The sequence below is a fragment of the Bombus huntii genome, chromosome 12 (assembly GCF_024542735.1).
Source record: "Bombus huntii isolate Logan2020A chromosome 12, iyBomHunt1.1, whole genome shotgun sequence".
Lineage (NCBI taxonomy): Eukaryota > Metazoa > Arthropoda > Insecta > Hymenoptera > Apidae > Bombus > Bombus huntii.
Window position 1 is genome coordinate 5,413,580 of NC_066249.1, and position 23,224 is coordinate 5,436,803.

Consider the following 23,224-nt stretch of genomic DNA (forward strand, 5'->3'; position numbering starts at 1 on the left):
GTATCTGTTCAAACGTATAAATACTTCCATCTGCGTCTTCCATTTCTACTATATCCATTCACGTAACGTCGATGACGACTGGGATAGAAAAAGTCTGGCAGGAACAGACGTGCACTGGTTACAGCGCAGTTAGAACGTAATTTGTCTGGCAATCGTTAAATTTACAAGATCGTAGGCCGGGTCGAGGCATTAACGAAGCGCTTTACTGGCCGTTATAAGAGGTGGGCAAATGTTTCCCTATTGGCCGCGACTCCTTATACGTTTAATCGTCCCTTGCGCTCACGTCATAATTTCGCGTCTCGGAAGCGCACCTGTGCCATCCAGGAAGCAGCAACCAGATCCCATTGTAAATTATTGTTGTTATCCTGACGCGGCTGCACCGTGGTGAAATGGTAACTTTTGCTGCTTTGCCCGTTTTACCAATTAACGGGGACGTAACGAATTCACGCCGCAGCCTCGAGCCTCCTTTCGTTCTGATTCTCTGGCTAATGCAAGGTGCACGCAATGCACGTTTCTCGAATATTTCTTTTTCATTTCTAATCGGAAACAAAGTGTGTTGAGCGTAACTGCGTATCTAATTATTTTTATCGAAACTTCAAAGTCTATTTGGATAAAGTCTTACCTGAATTTAACTGTGCGCGTGCAACGTTTAATCATACTTGAGTATTATTATGCACCCTACGCGACAACCATGTTATTCAACTGGAATGCAGATCTCATCTCCATTTAACTTAATCTACATAGGGGTTTATTATATTCAAACGAATTTCTGCACTTGCGTGCCACTATGCACCTTCAAATTTTTCCACCAACATGTAAATATCAAGAGTCGTGTAATCGTTGAAAACCAGCCGTAAACCTAACCAGTGATATCTCGATATATCTCGTAAGAACTACAAGATATCGATACTGCAGTTCTTTTTATTCCATGGGAATAAGAACTGCTAAAAGACGAGGAAGTCCTGGACGCGTGTATGATCCCTTTCTCGGGGCGTTGGGGGGCGAGTGTAAGAACGCTTCCGGCGTATCCTGAGTTGTGGAAATTAGCGAGGTCTAGGCGGGTTAATCTGGCGTGTCCTAACCCTCCTCTCGGCTAGTTCCGTTCGAACGAGCGAAAGAAAACGCCAGGCTAAAGGGGGCGGGAAAGGGAGCTGCGGACGAAGACGAGGAGGACGTCACAAGTGGAACGGAGACGGTGAGGAGATAATGAGGGAATCGGGAAACGAGAGAAAGACGGACGGTGAAGATAGTCGGTGGATCGAGCAAGCGGACAGCCCGGGGATACGTAACGTCATCCTCGCCCGCCGCGGCGATATAATAGCCCTGGTTTGCCTCGAAGCCGCTCCGTGAGCGGAATTAAACGAGAGCAGGTTCAACGGCTGAACAAACCGTGGCTTCCGGTCGGTGTTCCTCGTCGATCGTCCGCGTTTACCCCTCTCGCAATAAACTCAAACTTGGCAATGGTGACTTGTTCGTTCGCGAACTGGATTTTGGCTCAGCCGGAAGGATAAGTTGGAATTTTCTTAAAATTCTGCGTGTAAAAGATCTTCGCCCGTTATCGGCTGTTGAGGTTATTTGATGTGTAAACAGAGAAACTCGTGGATATATTGTAAGGTAGAAAATATATTTAAATAGAAGTGTAACTATAAGTAAGAATACAATTTGAGCTGGACCAGATCCGCACGCTAGCTGTGTTACCCAATAACTGGAAACTCCGAAGCCAACGTCGCCTGTCTACTGTTTATGGTCTGTCTTCGTCGTAGTCTTTTGTTTATACGCTGTCGATGATTTCAGTGCTTGAGAAAACTAAAAAGACCAGATGTAGAGTTTTCTTAGAAGTGGTGACCACTTCAACATCGGCGCGTATCGCAATTTGTAGACGAACGCGTAAATGATAGTCGTTCGTTTTAGAAAGAGAGGCACCACGCGACTTTTCCTCGTCTCAACGATCCCTTTGCTCGCTCGAATGCAGTCGAGGCTCGCGATGGATGCTCGAGGTCAGCGTTTCCTGCTTAATTAATTAACCAGGCGAGCATCGCCTGGCCTCCCCTGCGTTTCGACCAAGGGACACTTGGTAATTTTCAACTGTCGCGGTTTGATTATGCGCGTGCACGCATTCAGGCCGTGAAGCGCCTGCGGCTAGCCGCAAGTGACAAGCATACGTCCGGCAATTTCGCATAAAACACTGGGATAGCGCTTGAATGCTCCTTAAAACCACTGCAATCAAGCACCTTAGGACCTCCAACTTTGGTATTTCCGTTCATCGAGAAATAAAATGAAGTGGGAAATTAATAGAAAATACATTCTTTATCTACTCTTGTAATATCGCTATTAACGCCTATGATATTTGTGACGCGTAAGAAATTTTCAAATTGGCGCGGGATGCGCAGGTAGTCGTTACGAGATTAACAAATTTGCATAGGATGCTCTAAGTGAGACGTAGCGGAGCGTTTGCGTAAACCAAAGTTGCTGTATCGCGACGCGAAGTCTGGGTGGTGCTGTCTCATGATTGATGAGTGAACAAGATGGATCTGTGGTAGGTTGCTGTCGGAGGAAAGTAACCACGTTCCCTTGTTCGTGTCAGGTTTGGGCTTGCGCTCTCGCGTATATCTTCATTGCGAAACTGCAAACTCTTGGAATCATCAGTTTCGATTATAACTATTATTATAACGAAAGCTATTTCCATGTCTCAAAGTGTAAAACACTCCTCTCCTTTCTGTTTCGCAGATTTCTAGGCTCTGAAGAAAGTATTCTCGATTGCCTTTCGTCGATGGTATTTACTAGATCGAAAACGCAATAATATTTCAAAGTCTAAAAACTTTCCAATCCTTTCACCCTCTATAAATAAAAGCTTCCTTTTTCGTCTTATTTTCGAGATAAAAAGGAAGAAATATTTTCAGATCTCGTCGTTAATGATAATAAACCAGAGGCATGATCGATTCGCCTGGCAGAGTTTTTCACAGTCGATTTCGTCATTAGCATAATGGAGACGTGGTCACGTAAGCCACGCTCGCTCGAAGTTAAACGGTGGATGAACTGCGAGCGTTTCTCGCTCGCGAGAAGGACGTTTCCGCGGGATTATGATATCGAATTCGCGTGCCGACCGATAATAACCAGCTCGTGCTCGGAGCTGGTTCAGTCTCGCATCAGAAAATTAATAACCAAAAAAGAAACGAGAAAAAAAAGATGGACAATGATGAAACGAATGGCGATGGACATGGTCGGAAATCACACTGTCTCTTGATTGATGTCGGATTAACTACCGACATTTACGAAGCTGATTTATTATTACAGACGGTCTTGCGTAATGCGATACACACACGGAACCGTTCATCTTTCTAATACGAGACCCGTCTTGTGTTCTCCTTTTATGAACATTCATCAGCTACGATTATTCGATGCTGAAGGGCTGTTGTCCGAGATCGGGAGTCAGGATAGTCCTTCCATTAGAAGGTGAAGGTTAAGGCGAAGTTTTCCGACCCGTGAATAGCGGTGATTATAGCCTTTCGAAGTCTTAAGAACGAGTTACATTCGTTTTGTTTTATAATGATACATTAAGGTTCGCTAAAAAATGTAATCCGTTGCATCCTTGATCCAGTTTGAATTATCTGGCAGAACGCGGAAATTTAAAATCTTCCAATACGATTTGCAACTTGATCCATAAAATCCATAAAATTCCTCGAAAGTTGAAGAAAGAACGGCATGTTTCTATTAAAAAAAAAAAAAAAAAAAAAACAACGATCTCGTTCAATATCGAAGGACCAACCACCGAAGCCAGAAGCACGATCTCGGAAATCGTTGACTGAATTGACCGCGGGCGGAACCGTGCACCGACGTTGATTAATATCAACAAATTCTACGACACGTTCCTGCGATTACCCGTGCCCGAGGATCTTTCCGGAATTCTGAACGCTGGCATTACGATGGAAATTGCTTGATCCTGAGTCCCGACAGACTCCACGCTCGATATTATTGACCGCGATCTATATTTTCGAGCGATCCTGCTTCCGTTGCATCCGCGTCTCTCCTAGCTTTACCGGAGCTGCGGATTTCATGGATCTCCGCTCAACATCCTTAATAGCGAGCTCGTAGTCGGTTTATCGAGGTAAACGATGCCGATCCAATCATCGAAAGCAACTGTATTGACCACGAAGATCAACGGCGCTGATCGTTTATTGAGGAAACGCGTGGCGCCGTTTCGATCTTACAAATTGCTCGATTATCGTCGACCGGAACGTGATTTGTCCCAAGAAAGTTAAAGAACCGGATTCTTGAAAAATAATTACAAAAGCAAGAGAACAGCGTAGCGTTATCCCATTAATTACTAAATCATCGATCAACCGAGATAAAGTTTTTTGTAGTTCCTTGGCAGATGCTGAGTTCCTGTAATCGAAATAAACACAGCGATACCGTGATATTGCTAAAAGAACAATGTTTTCTTGCTCGCCTTTGCTTAACAGCCGTAAGCGTACACCATTCGGTAGTATCGGAACGTTCGATTAAGTAATTACCTCGTAAATGACCAATGTTCTATCCGTAGAACGCGTGTGTCTATGAAACGATTTTACGAGCAACGCCTCTCAACTCAGGTTTGCCGTTAGTGGGACGACGAAGCCGTGTTCTGGTAGCGCTAACTTTGAATTCCTTACAAACGTATCCTATCCGATACAGGTTCTACGATATCGGCTATTTTTCTTAAAAAAATTTTAGAACCGTACAACTTATTTTCGCTCATATAACTGGTACAGGTGAACTGTAATTCTAAAAATTTCGCACAGAACATCAAATACTCTTCTCGTCGCGTAATAACATAGACGTTGTTCTTTCGCCTGAAACGTCCTGAAACTGAAATTCGCCAACCATAGTCCATCCCTCTATCGCCTCGTTCGACCGCTATGCTCGTCAAGCCGAATCGATTTCCATACTGAGAAATCGCCGCGCGGACCACCTACCGATACAGATACCTCTCTAAACGTAAATGCACGCGGGTTAGAATGATCGACAGCATGTTGCAATCCTGGTCCCAGTATCTGCGCAGCTGTGTTTTCGCTCTTGTGCCCGAATTCATGCATATTTATCGCATTACCGGCTGCATTGCATGCAAATTACGGACGAGTCCTCTAGCTCGTTACCCGGTGGGCACACACTCCGTCCCATTGTCTGCCCACATTCCCCCGAAGTGGATGCCATCGTGGCATAGTTCACCGGTTCCCCCTTGAGTCATGTGACTTTTTCACCCATTTACCCAAGCCACTGGTCGTTCGACCGTCTCGATGCAGGAAGAAGAATAGAATAACAGGAAGACGACGACAGGCAGATGGAGAAGATTCCACCTACGAATTTAGACGAAGTTTTCTCCGTGTACGAACGTGGGTGCACGACAGAGAGGAGTTTGGGAAGTGGGTACCGTTGCGAGTATCGATAGTAGAGATCGAGGTAATCGAGTGTCTTCTGGGAGTCGTGTAACGCTTCAGTGGTTCCTACCGTAGATAATATCTTTCTTATGTAATTATTAGAAGAAACATCTACTAATTATTAGATGGGAGGAGAGACGTTTATCTAAGTTTTATTAGATGAAAATTAGAAAATTTCCTCGTTCTTTTTCACTGTATATCGATACAAAGAAGAAATAGAAATGAAATTACGTAAGAGGAATAGTATCGACATTCCAGCTTTCCAAGACCAATCGACTACAAGTCGAGTCTGATATATGTAGATATGTAATAGTAACGCGTATCGTACTTCACGCCCACACACGTATTGTCAGATTGCCTCGAACGATCGCGTGTACGAGATACTTCAAAAATGCATACCTCCTCCTCTACGAATTCGTATACGAATTCGATCGATGGAGAACGATGGTCTTAACCGATAACGAATGTACGAAAAATCGCCAAGTAGAACCATCCGTGCATAGTCGGACAATCTCTGCGCTCGCGAAACGTCACAAAAACGCGAACTTGAGCTTCTAAGCAAACTTCACGCTGTGTATCGATTATAGGCTGTCTTTCTAAGATTGCTACTGTTAATAATTAAATAATTATTTGATAAACGAACTCAGCCATCGACCTGTTTAAATCGAGTTAAAAGGCTGCCTTTATTCGCGTACCTCGTGGCTTGTTAACGCATAAACGAATATTTTATTCGATCGTTTCGAGCTAATTGCTCGATAATTTCGGTTCGTTCCGCCGTTTTCACGGCGATTACAAGTTATCAACGGGGAAATTCCGATTGATGCTACTTATAACGCCCTAACACGCTTATTCGCTAGTTTTTCAACCGATAACGCGACAAGTTGCGAGTAGAAATTGCATCAAGTGCAAACTCGTTCGCATAAATCTGTTCTAGAAACACGGTTGCAAAAACAACGCGTGTAGCTTGTACGCGTCGAGGTTGCTTATTGTTGCCTCTTATATCGCGACGGCAGTCACGCGGCACCGACACGCGGAAAATAAGAGAAGAAAGACCAGTAGAAATCCCAGTGCATGGTCAGGCCGTTATGCCATCGACGACAGTGGCGTAATCGACGTAGCTCAGAGTGGGGATACTCAATACGGGGGCGTGACTACTAACTTTCTATCTTATTGTCGCTTCGACGAGACGTCTGTCAAAGTGTCTCGTTAATAAGATACATGTTATTATACTTATTTCGCATCTGTTACGTAGATGAATTTATAGATGGAATACTTTTATTATTTGCAAACTATTTCTAACGTAAATGTTTATTGATTAAATTTTTATTAAATATGAATTAGAATTAGAATATCATGCAAAAACAGATGCTGCTGATTGGTTTGTTAAAACCAAATTTGTTAAAAATAAAGGAATGCGATAAATAGAGGCCTAATGGAGCGGGTATAAGGTACATATAGCGTTATTTCAGATGAGTCTACTCGTCGTAAAACGAGTATCATCGTTTCCAGTCACGTTTCACAATTCCATTCCGTCGTCCGCATGGACGAATCCGCAGAAAGAGATCGAATTTCCTTCGGACGGATAGTTGTTGAAATTTTGTTTTCTTCCGACTACAAAGTTCGCACTCGCAATGTTCTCATCGCACGTGTTAGCTTGGCAAAAGTTGGACGTCTTTCAAGTAGCGACTATCGGCTATCGCAGCGTGACACGCCTATGGATTATTCGACGCGAGTGTGGCCACGCGTGTGGCGCCAATGCACACGTAGTATGTGTAACGTGTAACCGCAACGGGGATAAGACGACGACTCTCGGTTCGTGGCGAAATTGTCCGGTATCCTTGCGCGCCGCGAACGTAATTGGCCTCCACAGGAATCGTGGTTAATCGGAGCCTATCTCTTTTTTCTTTGTTCTACGCTACGAGTCATCTCTCCTTCTTTCGTAGAAGTACCAGGTTCTACGGGGAAATGCGACTCGATTGTGGCCAACGAATTATGAGATGGAGCTCAGCAATCCAGTTTGATAGAAAGATCAGTCAAAGGGAAAATGGCCAATACCTCGCGTAGGGTGATCTATGTAGTCCGTGAGATTGTCTGCGTTCAAAGGATCGCAAATCTAAAAGTACAATTTCACATCTCCAGTTTACGACGAAGTTTTCAAACAGAGTATTATCAGTTTGAATATTCCTCACGTTTAATATAACAATTTCGAGTCTACGGTTTCGAGCCTCGGTATTCGAAACATTTCAGTTACACCAGTTGCACGATGATCCTCTTCGTTGATCGCGGTTCTCTAGTCGACAAGTTTCGCGTTACAATACGCGTTATCACAATGTTGGCCGTGCATGCACGGCGTTTCTCCTGCTCGGCCCTCCTCCGTGCAACGACGATTCGTAGCTCCGTGTACTTACGTGCATATTTGTGCGTGGGCGGAGACCAGTAGCCGGCTGGCCGCACGGCCGGTTGATCGGCCTGTTGGACCGTGACGTGCCAACCACTACCACTTTATTATTACTACTATGCACTGGCGCGCATTACTCCTGGCCCCGTGTTCTCTACGCTGTTGCGAGCGTACAACGCTCGCGTGTGTCCGGTCCAAGGTTTATTACACTTGCCCCGATCAAGCGTACGCCACGCTACGCATTCGTCTTGGAGATCAACGCGGGGAACGCGGAGAAACGCGCTCGACCAGCAATGCGGATATGTCGGCCGTCTTCCCTGTGCGATTCTTCTTCAACTGGCTGGCGGAAGGACGACTGGCAAGGGAGGTTTCTACAACATCGTTGCGCTTCGTTCGAGGATCGAGCGCGTTTCAGAGAAGCAGTCTAGTTCGCGGTAGCGAAGATCGTGAGAGGAAATTGTTGCATCGGAGGTGCCTCGGGTTGAAGGACGTTTTCTTCCACCGTTTCTTCTGCTACGCGCGAACAGAGTTTCATCAGCATTCCTACACCGTGTATCTGATCTCTGAACAATGTAAAGGACGAAGATCAAAGTGTAAGATCCTCGGCCCGAAGTAAGCAACACCCCCGTTGTTGAACGATAAAATAACGCACAGCCTAGGGTACAGGAAGTAAAAGACGATTCGTAGAATTGCATCTCTATCGACTGTACGATAGACCGGAAACCACGTGGCTGAGACACAAGAGCGGGGATCGCTCGTAGCGCGTGACTCGTAGTGGGGACGGTAGCCTTGCACAGTCGATAGCTCACGCTTCGACTGTAGCTCCAGTAACTCTTCGATCCAAGTATAAGACCACGTCCACACCCCCTGAGCCTCTGTTCCGTAACGTAGCACAAGCGAAAGTGATTCGTATCACCTTCGATCGACATTCTAAATCTCGTTCTCGAATCACCGCTGAATAGCCATCGAACAACGCCATTAAAACACATCTTGAACTTCATCAACTTTCTCGCCACCCTTCAGCGATACTACTTAACGTCCCTCGAGACTGAATAAACTCTAATCCCGGTATAAAACGGTAAATATGACACAGGTCGGATATAAATTCAATTAAAGTCACGGGCTGTGAAGTATGCAACAATTGACCGACAAAAATAGACGTAAGCATGGATAACGAGTCGAAGAGAGAGAGAGAGAGAGAGAGAGAGAGAGAGGGAGGGAGGGAGGCAGAGAGAGAACGATGGACCGGTGGAAGAAGAGAAATGGTAGAGTTTCGAGGTTCGTGGGCACTTATCACAGGTGGACGGGCAGCAAATAATAAATTTACGGCCGAGACACGGTGGACACAGTGTGCACATTGTAGATTGCGGCTCTCGGCCGGGCGAATTTATAATCCTACAACGCTGAAATTGTGCGCGCGCGCGAGTTCCGTTACGAATCTACCTCGTGTTAACCAGCGGCGGCCACCTAACCGGACTTGCAACATTCGCGGCTGAAGACCGCCTTGGTCATCGCATAATACACATGATGCTCGTATATCTTCTGTTACGTAATACTTGTTGGCTAGATTACACCGTTTCACGGGCCGCACCACGCAGTTTCTTCGTTTCTAATCGCGCCGCGATCATTGCTCGCTGCCTCGTACAAAAATTCAACCGGCTTCACGCCAAGGTATATATCGATGAGCCGTTCGGGCCGTTTTCAAACGTACAAGCTTCTACATGGCATCGTGGGATAGCTGTACCTTCGACGAAACGACGCGCAGCAAACTATGCAGATTCACAGTTAAGTCTCAATTTATAATTCGTAACGTCCTTTATGGGGTTTACTGGCGCAAGTTCCGTCAGTTCAGGAAGCTCTCGTGATCGAAGAAACGAATTTCTAACGTAGAATGTTTCCCATTTCTTCTCACAATGGGAGACGAACAAGAAAATTCGAAAGACGACAGAGAAATTCGCTTTTCCATCGATAGCTTCGTTAACGATCCCTCGATGTTCGTGATCTGGTAGCCGTGTTCCCCGTAAGCATCGATCAGGACGATCGTGGCGTTGTTACAGAGGGACGAGGGGGCGAGGCTGCTTTACGATCCGATCTCTCTTTCCTGCTGTCGGTTGCTCGTAGTTTCGATAGAACAGAAGAGGTGATCCCCTTTTTCATCGTACGCGCGCAACCGCGTATAAAATGCACGCAGGCGTGCACCTCTGCGGGACCGAAAGCACCTGCATAGCCGAGCAGCTCCGCGGAATCGGCCGAGAGCCCAGTGTTTTACGACTAACCGTGAAATCGGACTGGCCGGTGTTTGCACGCCGCCTGCGACCGCCTCTCCGCATATTGTTTCCTTCCTGCTGGTTTCTTCTTTCTCCTTTTTTTTCTTTGCTTTGCTTCCGCGAGCCCCTGCTTCGCGATTGCTCCTCGTCGTTCGCCGCACAATGGAGCTTTTCTTTGAAAAAGGAGAAAATAGAAGAGAAGAAAGAAAGAACATTCCGTGGAACGAAATCGTATTCCGTCGGAAAATCGCATGAAAGAGTCGCATTATCAACTGAAGGAGACATAGACAAATCCACTAATTTAGTTCGTTAAAAAAAGAGAAGATACGAATATTTGTGAATACATTCTCAAACTTTCACAAACATCTTCAAACGTTTACTGAAACCTACACCCTTGGCATTGATAAATTCGCCGCTCAACACTCCGATACGAAGTGTAAATTCGAGAGCAAAGGACCTGAAAATCCCCCTCAAAACTCCTGAATCCATAGAAACTTCTGTGAGAAGACTCCGTCGGGTAGAATCTTCGAATAAACTCCGTTTCCCTGAGCATAGTATCGATACGAGGGGGGAAAAAAGATCGATGACCCTGTGAGGTCTGGCGTGCGCTATTCGACGTGGAATAGCCAGCGCGGTTTTTCGAGCAGAAACGGCAGAGAGCCACGCAAAAGTGGAAGCGGAGTGGAGGTGCTCGGCGTTGCGAGCGGCGTTCGGTGTTCTTGTGAAATGCGCGAGTGCGGTTCCGAGAAGTGTGCAGGCCGGTGGGTGGTCTCCATTCAGAGATGTTTATGGCTGTGTCGTGGCAAAGTGGCTGTACGCCATAGCGAGAGAGCCATACTCCTTCGTGGCGCCCGCAGGGTCGAAGACCTAGGTTCGTCAGCTTCGTCCAGCAGCAGCCTCAGCTTCTCTATCGACCAACGATCAAACTCACCGACCTCGAGCTTTCTTTCTCGTCTCTAGATTCGATATATTGGTTATACAACCACTGTTCGTTCTTTCTTGGAATCGGATGTTGCAGAAGTTTTCCCTATCCAACAAGACTGCGATGGACGAACTTGAAGATTCCGTAAGAAGTTCGTAAGTTTGAAGTAATATGAATCGGATGCTATGCGTGGAAGATGAAGTTGGGATTCCAATTAACCTGGAGCAGATTAAATAAGATTCTAATGGACGAAGCTCAAAGCTTTCGCAGATTCGATTTCATGCAACACGGTGGCTGGTATACGTGGAAACGAACGCATCGCAGGCTACAGTCCTTTGGTTGCGCAATCCTAGCAACGCGGAGAAAAGCTTCCGAGGCGTGGTCAGAAATCGCGATCACCTCGTTCATCAGGCCACGTGTCCACCTGGCCTCAAAGTAGATTCCCGCCGTAAGTGAAAGCGCGTGCGCTCTAGGAGCCGTTCTCTAGACTCTAGGCCGAGATCGTTCCGTGCCCTAGAGCAAACGCGTACAACGAAGCAGCTTCTGTGCTCAACCACTTTCAGCAACTTCCAGCACCAAGAATAAAGGATGGTAGCTCGTTTGTTTCGTCGTTACTTGTTCTTTCGAACCTCGTCCGGTGTTATATAGACACTGTTTACCTTGTGTCATGCATATTCTATCAGTTATCGCTGATGTGAGTGACACGACCCATCGAGATTAATCTTGCGATCGTATCGTACACGTTTTTTCATCACGGAAAGCCGCCGATACCCTACGCAATACTATTTTTGGAAGATGAGAATTTGATTTGGTACGCAAGAAGATCCTGTCTTGTATCATGGTTCTTACTATTCCTATCTCATCCTTCCAATCGATCCAAAATGAGATACACTTCTGCTCGAAACATTCTATTTTTAATCTCATGTCGGTGTACGTATAAATTTTATTTCCTTCTTCGACGCATGATGGTTTTTATATTCGTCTTAAATAAACAAACAAATAATTAAATAATTAAATCCAGCCTTCGCCGACTTGAAATACTTGGTTACCTAATGAAACGCGAGCGTTTCAAGCATCTCATTCTTAGATATCGTAACGCGTTCGACTTCCTGATAGGATTAATTAAAAGCAGCGCAGAATGCGGCTACGAAGTTAAGAATGTAATGCTATAATGTAGATAATCCGTTTTCAATTAAGATCAAAGGTGGAGCATCACGGATTCTGATCCCTTTCGAAACGAGAACGAACTGGCAACGTTTCGAGTGGAACGACAAGAACGATTCATTGATCTCGTTAGACAGCGTTTTAACCTTTCAAATTAAAGGGGCGACACAGGCAATCGCGCAAAAGAAATATCGTTAATTCCGATGATCCGTATCTCGCTCGGTTTCGATAGCGAAATTTTCATATCGTAATTATCATCGTTGGATTTCCAGTACCGTCGACGGATTTCGATCGGACAACGCGAGCTCTGTCCGCTTTCGAATGATGTATTAACCGTTTGGACTACTTTCACCTATGCGGCTCTAACTGTGTCCGTGATTTACGACGTTTGCGCAACGCCTTTTTCTCCTATACTGGATCCGTTGTCCCTTTTCGCTTTTTCCTTCTCGACGTAGTCCTGTGATCGAACCTTTCAAGGTATCGCTACTTTGAAACCAGCCTGAATCCTTTCTCATTGCCAGTCAATTCGATAGACTTTGATAACACGCATTTACGCACATGTTACGAACGATTCGACTGCTTGGTAATTAAAGAAAGAAGTATCATCCTGTCCGTAGAATCGTTAAGTGGCTGGCAATAACAACGATACGTCGAATTGAATTTAAAGAAGAGTTGAAATTGCCAGGAGCTTTGACGGGAGAAAATTTGTTTGCTGGTAAAGGATGAAATATAAAAGATCGTAAAGACATTTGGATGTTTGAAGTGGATGTTTACACAGATGTTCGGAGCTGCGTTTCCAAAGTTGTTGGGAAACGTAGCCACGTCATCTACGTCCTTTTATTCAATTAACTCTTATCGGTTCGCTTCTATATCCTCGTGCACCAGGCGCAACCAGTTTTTTCCGTCGGTTTATACGCCTTCCCCTTAATTTCCTGCTGCTGTAGCTCCTCTTCTGCCTTCGTTTCATGATAACCATCCTCCCCCGTGACCGCAAAAAAACATAGATTTTTCCGCGTTTTCACCACCTCATCCAATTAATTTAAATGCTTCCTCTTACGTACAACCCTAACAGCATCGCGCGTCCACGCTCTTGCCGCTTCCTTATGGGAAATCGGCCAGTTTTTCAGATGCTTGTACGGTGTCGATCGCACAAGGGAAAAAATATTTAAGCGTTTGAAAAAAGAATAGCGGTAGCATGGAAGATCGCGATGTTACAGGCTAATAGCGTTATGATAGTGGTACTAAGGAAGTGTAACGTTATGGAATGAAACAAGATACTGAGCTGACGTAATTACAGTAGTAGAATGATATTACAAAGGGGTATAAATTAACAAAGGAGCATATACAGCCGCTATAATTGTAGACTTGTACCGTGAATTTATCGAAAGCTGAGCTTTTAAATTCCAGTTACTTTTTAACCCGAGCTTGCAGACTTTATGTTTCGTTCCATAGCAATTATTACGTGCTTGAATCTCGCACACGAAGCTCACGTTCAACGTTTCCTAGACAGGAGCACGCGATTTAGAAATTCTTTTAATTTCAGTGGCGGCACGTTCGAACCGCGTGTTTTTCGAAGCTCGAGCTTTCGTATCTTCACGATCAGACATATCCCTTATGACTTACCTAACACTGATCGATCTTCTTGGTGTTCGATATCGTCCGACGCCCATTTCCTTCTCGGTCTTTTCAATCTCATTTGAATCTCGATCGACCATCGATTCTTCACGATGGCTCGCGCTTGGAAAGAAGCCAGCGAAACGTAGAAAAGCTCGTACGTGTTCTTTCGTCTGACTTTTCTTTCTAGAACTTCGTATATGGCATATCGTTTAGCATACAATCATAGCGTTGCACTTCCTCCTACCGTGTTGTTCGGGATGGTTGCATCTGCAGGGTCTTCGAATGGCCTCCCATACGAGGCCAGGTGCGGTCGATCGAACGATGATAACGTCGCGGTGCCGATATTAATCGATATTCTAATCGGTTAATCGATGCCGCGGGCCTCTTTGAACGTAATATCCGCTCATAACGGGCCACTTGTGCTTCTTCCTGGCCGATGATAATCATCGACGAGGCCTGAACGCGTCGTCGAGGCCACGAGGAAACTAACTGTCCGATCCAACAACGACCGTACTCAGTTCCACCACTTTTTTTTTTCCTCCTCTGAATATTGATTTCAATACAGCGATGGTTTCGTGTGGGAATTGATTCTCGGTCGAAGCTCGATTCTCACGGCGAGCGGTCATCTTTCGAGCTGCTTCTGAAATGGAAGAATTCTTTAGACGCTTTCAAGACAAATTAGCTGACAAAGATCATTCTCTGGGACTATTTGCGCTCTTTCAGAATAGAATTTTAAAAGAAGTTGCTTCAGAAGCTCTTCAACGACTTATGCGCATTACGATAAAGGAACTGGAAGGCAGCCAGTAGGTGTATACACGTCAGAAGAGCATTAACGCGTGTATTTGAAACAGGAACGACTGTATATTTCACAGCTTTAGAATTAGTACTACATTTCGAAGCAGAGAGATCCTGTAATAGATCGTTACAATTATAATATGTACGGAGAACTCGATTTTAGTTTCATTCCTAGTACGTCTGACAGTCACCAGTACGGCAGTTCCAACTTCTCAACTTATCATTTAAAAAGATAGAAAGGAAAATGTTTATCACTAGTAGCAAAGATATAAAAAGAAAGTTGATAGATGATATAATGTACACAGAGTCTCGAGGCCACTTCATATCGGATGGCCTCGAAGGAATTCATCCGGAGGATTGGCGCGGCACGGCTGCAACACGGGAGAAACGCACGAACGCGTTATTTGAATTTTACCGACGCTTCGCGGCCGTTCGTTCGCGGAATCCGCGCTTTACCGACTGCAGATCATTTGCGCCCTTTCGCCACTTTCGTCACACCCTTGCCAGACGATCATGAATTATTCAGGGTTTCGCCGCGGTCCCTGCGAATCCGCGCTTTTGCCGGCCGGTTAAGTTCACCGTGGCTGCGTTTCGAATCTCTGCTCCTCCCAGCCTCGGAATCCATCGGATTCTCTCTTCGAGCAGCTCTCCTAGGGAAGTACGATGCGTTTTGCATTTGAATGCCGGCCACTTGGAATTATCCGGCTGTCTCCTTTCTTTTTCCAGCACCTTTTATCATTTCACGCATCGGGAAACTTCGAGAACCCAGAGGATCGCTTCTTCTGTACACGGACTGTGTCGATGCGTGTTTTCTATGAATCGATGTTTGACGAGTAGAGAAAGAGGAGAAATTATTCTGCTACCAAAGTCGTTAAACCTTCAGAAAACCAAGGCTCGAACCTACAGCTTCGAGCTTCGAGTCGAGAGACTCGAGTATCTTGCAAAGTTAATGTGTCAGCGGAAGCATAATTGTCGACGTTGCATAATCCGGAATTACGCGACGAATTCAGGGGGGTTTCACGATGCGGCTGACGGTGACGACCTCGCGGCGACCTTCTTCCCTTCGGCAGCGACTCACGCGAGAACAATCGAGGCGAAATTCAGCGCGGCTGCCGGCGAGGAAAGAACGCATTATCTCAAATCGAGGATCTCCTCCGCTTCGACCGGATGTCGAGGCCTCAAGGTTTCGGCGCCGACTTTGACCGTGACGGCTGCCTCGGGGCTGTCGGCGCCAATTATTCCTGCTTGCTGAAGCTTTCAATTGTTGTGACAACCACGCTTTTTCTTGAGTAACAGATCTTCTTTACACGATTCATTTTTACGAAGGTGTAAAGTATCTCTTCTCTTGTCAGAGAGCTCACGTTCGAGGAATTCGATTTTTAAAATACTTTTCATGTTGAAGAGTTTGCGTTGCTATTTCGAAATTAAAAAAAAGATGCACGTGTGAGCGTTGAAATATAGACGATTGTGCGAATCGGGGAACATCGATAACGTTAATGACGAACAGTTAGACGACGTTGACCGCTTATCTGCGGCTCGCGAGAAAAGCCTCGGTCGAGATCGATGCATCGATGCATACAGCCACGACCAGGGAACATATAAAATGCACGGGTTATTGTCGCCGGGACCCTTACCGACAGCTGCTCGTTAGTTGTTGCCAGCCGCGGAGGTGAACCAGTCGAACCTACTCTTATACTGGGTGTTTCCCTTCGAACCGATTATCGCGACTGTCCCAAAGGTTTTTGTCAGAAGTGCATTTGAAAAGTTAGTAGAAACGTTACTTTGTTCAGGCTCTACGTAGCTATATCGTATTACGTACTCTTTTCAGAAATCCATTGCTAATGCTAAACTCTGATAGAACGATCTCTGTATGTTCGAAAAGTTTATTACGAAAAACTGCCTACTGTGTATTACGAAAACGACGCTTGTACTATTTTTATTTCCTTTCCTTATCTTCTACGGACACCTGGCGATATCAAATAAGAATTGAGAAATACCGAAGACTGTACTTAAGATGCTAACAAATTTCACAATAGATACGCGACCTCCGCTTCGAAAGCTATCTGTTACCTACATTATCTACCTTCTGCAAAGTGTTCTATCGTTTTAACAGAGCTCTGAGTGAACTTTGTACTCTGAGAACGCAGATATGTCCGGATGGAAGAATGAAAGATGGTTTCGATTTCCGCACGGAGAGCCAAAGAAATTCTTCCGGACGAAGAAGAAATGCCCGAAAAGCGAAAGAATTCGATGAAAATCGTTCCGAGAGGAACACCCTGTGCTTGTGCCGAGTGGAAGGCGAGCACAGCGCCAGAAGAGAGCAAAGGAGAAGAAGAAAGCAGGCGAAGGCAAAGTAAAGGGACAGACCACGCCTTGCGCCGCCTTGGCAGTGGAGAGTTCGCCTCCGCTTCTTCGCCTCACCTCGCCTCGAGCATAACTAATATATCGACGGGTCCGTGCCCCTCGCCTCCCTCGCTCCTTTCCGCCCCCTCGTCCTCTTTCACCTCTAGCACCGGCGATCCGCGATTCACGTGATCCCTCTGACGCTCGAGCACTCGCGAACACGCGACTCTTCCAACAACTCTCGATGCTCTTCACGCTCTGGCCTTTCACGCTCTGATTCGAGATATTCCGATGCGTTTGCAGTCTCGAGAAACACTGGCAACAAGCATCGACGAATACAGGCAATTTTCAAACGTTTTATCAAGGAAAAATGACTTTCGCTGGGAATTCAGACGAAATGGCCGAATTTTGAGGATTACGGTTAGATATTTCGTCTCTGAGAATTCAGACGAACTCGTTGGACGCACGGATATGTTTTGTAAAAGCATTACGAAAAGATCAGCTTCTAACAAAGGTGGTTTCAGAACGGAGGATACCATTTGCTGAATACGTAGGTATCGCCGTTCGCTATCAAATGATTGGCATTTAACAAAGCTGCATTTTCGTTCCAGAATGCAAGATACAATCTCCTGTACAGTTAGAGGAATACACAGATGCAGGTACAAATAGACTTCATCGAGTATTAAGAAAAAAGATGAAGAAAGCTGCAACCTTTTTTAGAGTAGGACGTTTAGATACCTGCCATTTCCTGAATAATTAAGATACACGTAGAGGAAGGTTTCGCGGAATCGCGAGAAAAAAATTGACACATTACGCGTGTCGCCGGTCACGCCAGCAGATTAAGTTAATACCCTCGAGATCGTATCGTTCGCAAACGAGCGTTACGCGGATGGGAACAACTCCACGAAGGTCTCGAGCACGGTGTCACTGGGTTACTGGAAAATTTTCCAGACCAGCAATCGCGACAGCAGCCGCGGCTACTCGCTCACGTTCCATTCACGATCGAACCTTTATCGTCGTTAATTGAGTCGCCAGCGTATCGAGCACGTGTTTCCTCTATTTTAAATTCAGTCGCGAATGCAATCTCGAATTAAAACTCGAGCGATCTTTGTCCTAAGCCTGTCCGAACAGGAAACACGGAAGAAAAATCAAAAGGCAAAGGTAAAAAGTTGAAAGAGCAAAATGCAGAAATCTTCGTCGAAAAGTGATACGAGTCAAAAATAAAGCAGACTTCTTTGACAACGACGCACGTTTTTATTCGAACGCGTGGAAAGTTGCAAAAGTTCTGAAAGCTGAAGGAAAAAACCAACTTATCTTCCAGCTGAAAGGTTCGAAAGCTTGAGAAGGTTTAGACAGGCTACCGACTATCACGTATCGAGGTGCAGCGATTGACGAAAGATTCCGCCGCTTCTCACAGTGTCACTGGGTTAGTGGATAATTTTCCAGGCGAGTAAGCGCGCCGCGTGAGAGCGAATCCGAGCGAGTTGCATTGCGGCAACGCGATTCGCTCGAACGTGCCTCGATAGCGGAGCACGGGCACGAGAGCCTCGTAAACTATTTGCGTGACCATAAAAATCGAACGGAACATTAGCAACGCGCTTGCTCGCTCTGATATACAGAGCATTACGCGCGGTTAATTGCCCGCGAAATTCAAAACCTCCGTGTTTTCCACTTGCAACCGATCATTCGCCATTCGTAACGCGCCTGCAAACTTTACAAAGATATCCGGCGAAAATTCGTCCACTCTACCGATTGATTTTTGTTCCTGACACTTGTCCCACTTGTAAATGATTAACTTTGAACTTTTTAAAAAATGAACGATCGAGGATTTTGAGATTCGCCAGGCGATTTAGAGCACGAGACCAAAAATCGAATGAAAAATCGTTAAATCCGAAGATAATTCGATAAACAAATACTCGAGCTATCTCTAAACGAAAAAACCAAAGAAAATGAGTAAAATCTCAGCGTTCCCGCGGCAACATGGTATAGACGCGAATTAATAGGCTCATCGAGCTTCCGTTCCGATATCGAGCGAAGTAAAAAGCGAGCAAGCAGCGATCAAGAAAGCAGGGGGTGGGGGCCGATTACGACGCGATCCGAGGAGAAAGAGAAACTCGTCATCGAGAGCTGCTCGCCTGCAGGCCATGAGATCGCTTTAATCGGTAACCCTCTCGGCTGCTAAATAAATAACATTGTATTACACACCGTCGCCGATCTCCGCATCTCACGGAAGACGAAGGAACGCGCGGATCGTTTTCCCAGGCGTGTGCCTGTGTGTTGCACTCCCGTTATCGTTATCCTCTCTCACGTACGAATCGACGCCGTGCGCCGCCCGATTCAGCCTCACGACCGCGCGAAACCCGCGCCCGTTCACGGTGCTGCTAACGGTGATCGATTTTCCGACCACGGGAACGATACTACTCGTGTAAACGTCGGTATGGTTGACCTACGGGTTCTTCTATTTTCCATTAATCTACTCGAAATCGATCTCCAGCTAAAAGACCTAATTCTAATAAAGAACGTATGATCCAACGATACGAAGCGAAGATTAACATTATGATAAAGATGGAAGAAGATTCCAGCAATGTTCATTTACGGGTTGAAATAGCAAGCACTTGGCACTTTTGCGACGAAACGCGATAAACGTTAAAACATTGCAACGTCGCATCGTGCCAAGCGAAGCTTCTTAGAAAGATACAGCTGCCTGTTTAAAAGGTCCCGCGTACCGAGAATCAAAAACTAGTTTCACCGTGGCTCTATCGGACCGTTCGCACATTCGTCCTCTGCTATCAGAGCGGACGAGCATTTTTACGTGACGAGACAAAGAAACGAGTGTCGATAACGGTGCCGTTTCCCTTGTCTCCTCCTCCTCCTCCTCCTCCTCCTCCTCCTCCCCTTCCCATATCTCAGTCTCCGCCTGCTTTTCTCTACGCGTTTTCTTCCATCATGGAACATCCTCTTCTTCAGCTTAGAAATAGACGCTCGATCTCACGGATTTCCACTTTCGATTCGTTCTACATGGAAAATCGTGTTCTCCGCGTGAGAAAATCGCGTTCGCTACTGGAACGCGCCAGAGCCCTTAGTTGCTTCTTTTCTTCTTTCGTCTATTCTTTTCTTCTTTCCGTACTAGGAGGAACGATCGTTCGAGGCTCGATCGTTTCACCGTTGGAAATTGTGCGTTGCTGGTATACGTTGGTGAAACGGAAACGAAGGGCCACAATTATAGCAGTCGTTACTTTTCCCGCTGTAACCAGAGTGACTATGTATCTCTCGGTCGATTAACTATGACCTTCGCCGCTCTGGCGAACGTAGAAACTCGGACGAACACTCGTACGCGAACATAACCTCCTTCTATTTATGTACAGGGTGGTCCGACTACCTCGATGCTGACTGCTGTTTGAAATTTGTACGATCGTGTAACTCGTGTTCGAATCGTGTTCACGATAATGGCGAACGTGTACTTGCTTATAGTTGATAGTTGAACGCTGTGATCGATGCAAAACATTGGTTGCATACGTCAGTCCTAATGTTGGTCCTGTAGTCCGCGCGAAATAGATTGTCAAGGTCGCTTTGCCTGCTTCGAGCAGCGTCGATAGTCACTCTCCTCTTTGTAATTTTGTTACGTCCATGGACGTTCTTTGATCTTTTCCATTTGTAATATGAAAAGAAAAGGAAATAATATGAAATAGTAGAAGAAGTGAAAAAATATTTTCTCACAGTCTTAAAATCGATTTCCTTCATAATCGAACTTTCTTTCCACCTATTTCATTTACCTTCTTCCATTTACTTTCGTTTGCGTAACATAATCGTGAGAAACTTAAAATCGATATCTCGTAACGATACCGGCAATCTCTTCCCATAACCGTAACTCGAAACTGATCTTTGAGTTGCGTCAAAATATTCACTGGAAGAAAACGTCGTCCATCGAGACCCTTTTCCAGGCATTTCCGACGGACGCCTCGATTAATTGCCTCGATTAAGGAATCACCATAATAATCGTGTACGCGATCGAGGTCGACGTTGGAAAAGCTTGCGTATCCTGCACTTAGAAGCAAAGGGTGCAATTATATTTGCAAATAGGCGAGTCCCTTGCATGCGTGGCAATGCAAATCGCGTCAAGACCTTTGACTGCCTGAGCTTCGAACAAGATAGATAAAGATAAATAAAGAAACAAACTGATTTGAGAAACTATCGATTACGTGGATCGATTGCCAAAACAGACGGACTTGTTTCTCTAATTTTCCCTCCTTGAAAGTTGTCACGTTAATTTTTTCTTAAAAAAAAAAGCAAAAATCGAATATAATCTTCCGAAATTAACCTTTTCAGAGAAAAGAGCAACTTTATCTTTTCCACGTGAGCTTCTGCATCCGCATTAAAAGATATCTCTCAACAAAAAAAAAAAAAAAAAAATAAACCTTGGTGAATATCCTCTTGTCGATAGCGACTTTTTACATTGCGATCAGGATGCTTTCGGACGATAGGCAAATACTTTCTGTAGCCACGATATCTCCGTCGAACATTCGACGTACGCTGCTCGTTACCTGTTGCTGCGAAACAGACGTTGACCGCAACACCTGCGGAAATCACGGAAGATCACGGAGCTGGTTGCGCAACCAGAGGGCTAGAGAACGAGGCATGATGGCTGGAAATCAATTAGGGGTATACGTTGCATCGGCACCAATTAAGTTTTCTCCGGGCGACAATGATAAATTGTGCCGGGCGTCTATTGCGGCCGGCCGATTATAAAGGTCACCGAGTGAAAGTGCGCGGCCAATTAATACCGATCGATACCGAGCGCGATCCGTTCCGATAATAATTACCCACCGCATCAAGTACGCGCGAAAATCCCGTCTGTGCAATTGCCAAGCCGTGCAACCTGTACGTAACGATTTTCATCGTTGGCAACGTTCACCTTCTGGCTCGTCATGCTTCTCTCGATAAACCATCGTTCCGAGAGAATGGATATTCATGAAGGAAGCTACGCGAGAAACAAACTGTACCATGTAGGCAGATGTAATTTAGGAAACTGTCGGATTATACTTGATCGTATTTTGGATTATCACAGAGATTTGTTTTACACTCGGTCGTTATTTGTTTCGACTCGAGGCCGATTCGAGATTTGTATTTTGTCAGCATCTGTCACGAAAGGAAAAAGATTATGACATAGGGTTTCTTGATTGTGCAAAAAAGGAAAAAAAAAGAAGAATCTATCCAATAAGACGATGACAGGATAAAATTGCGGTATCCTAAAAAGGAGACGAAGAGGAATGATGCCTGCTTGCGCGTGATAAGTGTGATGTATCTGCATACAGGGTGTTTCAAAGCTGCACGTTCAATCGCTGATCTAAACCTCGTCCATCTTTTCTATCTAAATTCTCCAACATTTTATCGAACAGGATAGAAACTAAATTGACAAATTTGTATTTTAAACGAGTGTGTCAGGATCTCCTCTCGACTTTGCCATCGCGATAAAACTACCTATACAAGATTTAGAGGTTAGATCGGAGTTCGCAGAATTCGGAGTTCTTTTCCGGTCGACCACGGTCAAGCCGAATGGAGCGAAGCGATCTGGGTCGGCCGATTGCTAACAATGCGCTTTGTGCAGCGCGTGCAGCGAAGGAAGGAAGGTACGATCTACGTGTGCATCGGAAAATAGCTGGCTGCTCGCCTACGTGCACGTGTCATGCAGTTGGCTCATTCGTTCCCTGCTATTTGTTGTTACATTTTCTCCCTTTGACAAACTGAATCTAGTTTGAATGTCCCTTTGAAACACCTCTGGACTCGCGCCTTATGTTACCGTTACGCGGCTTCGTGTCGTATTCGCTACCCTTATCATTTGAATTTATTGGTCTTATCGCAGTGAGCTATGGCGATACGTCTACTTTCCGTACATGACAAATATTGGAATTTTCGCGAATAAAAATTTCCAAGTAGCAAATAGATGCAATCGTGGAAGAGTAAAAATAATAAAATTTCAAAACGTCGCCACCTTTAGAATTCTTTCGCCAGGTATACGTACGTTAACCCCAAAGGTATCAAACGATCGAACGGGAAAGAAAGGTTTTACAGCTCGATTTTTCCCTTCCACGTGCCCCGAGTCTCGCCAGGCTACGCTCTTCCCACGAATTTCATTCTCGATAAGCGGCCAAGATTTAACTAAGATTCTCGTATTAGTACGGCTGAGTAGCATAACATGGTTGAGAACGGTACATGAGACGGCGACAAAGGCCGCTCAAGTAACTTATGGGTATGAACTCTGCAAAAGGACTTCCTGTATGACCTCTGATCGGGAAACAAGGCCGTG

General features: G+C 45.4%; 1 protein-coding gene across 4 annotated transcripts in view; it reads left to right on the forward strand.

Annotated features, from left to right (window-relative positions):
• Positions 1-23,224, forward strand: part of LOC126871719 (uncharacterized) — a 150,839-nt gene that overhangs the window by 121,667 nt on the left and 5,948 nt on the right. The window lies entirely within an intron of this gene.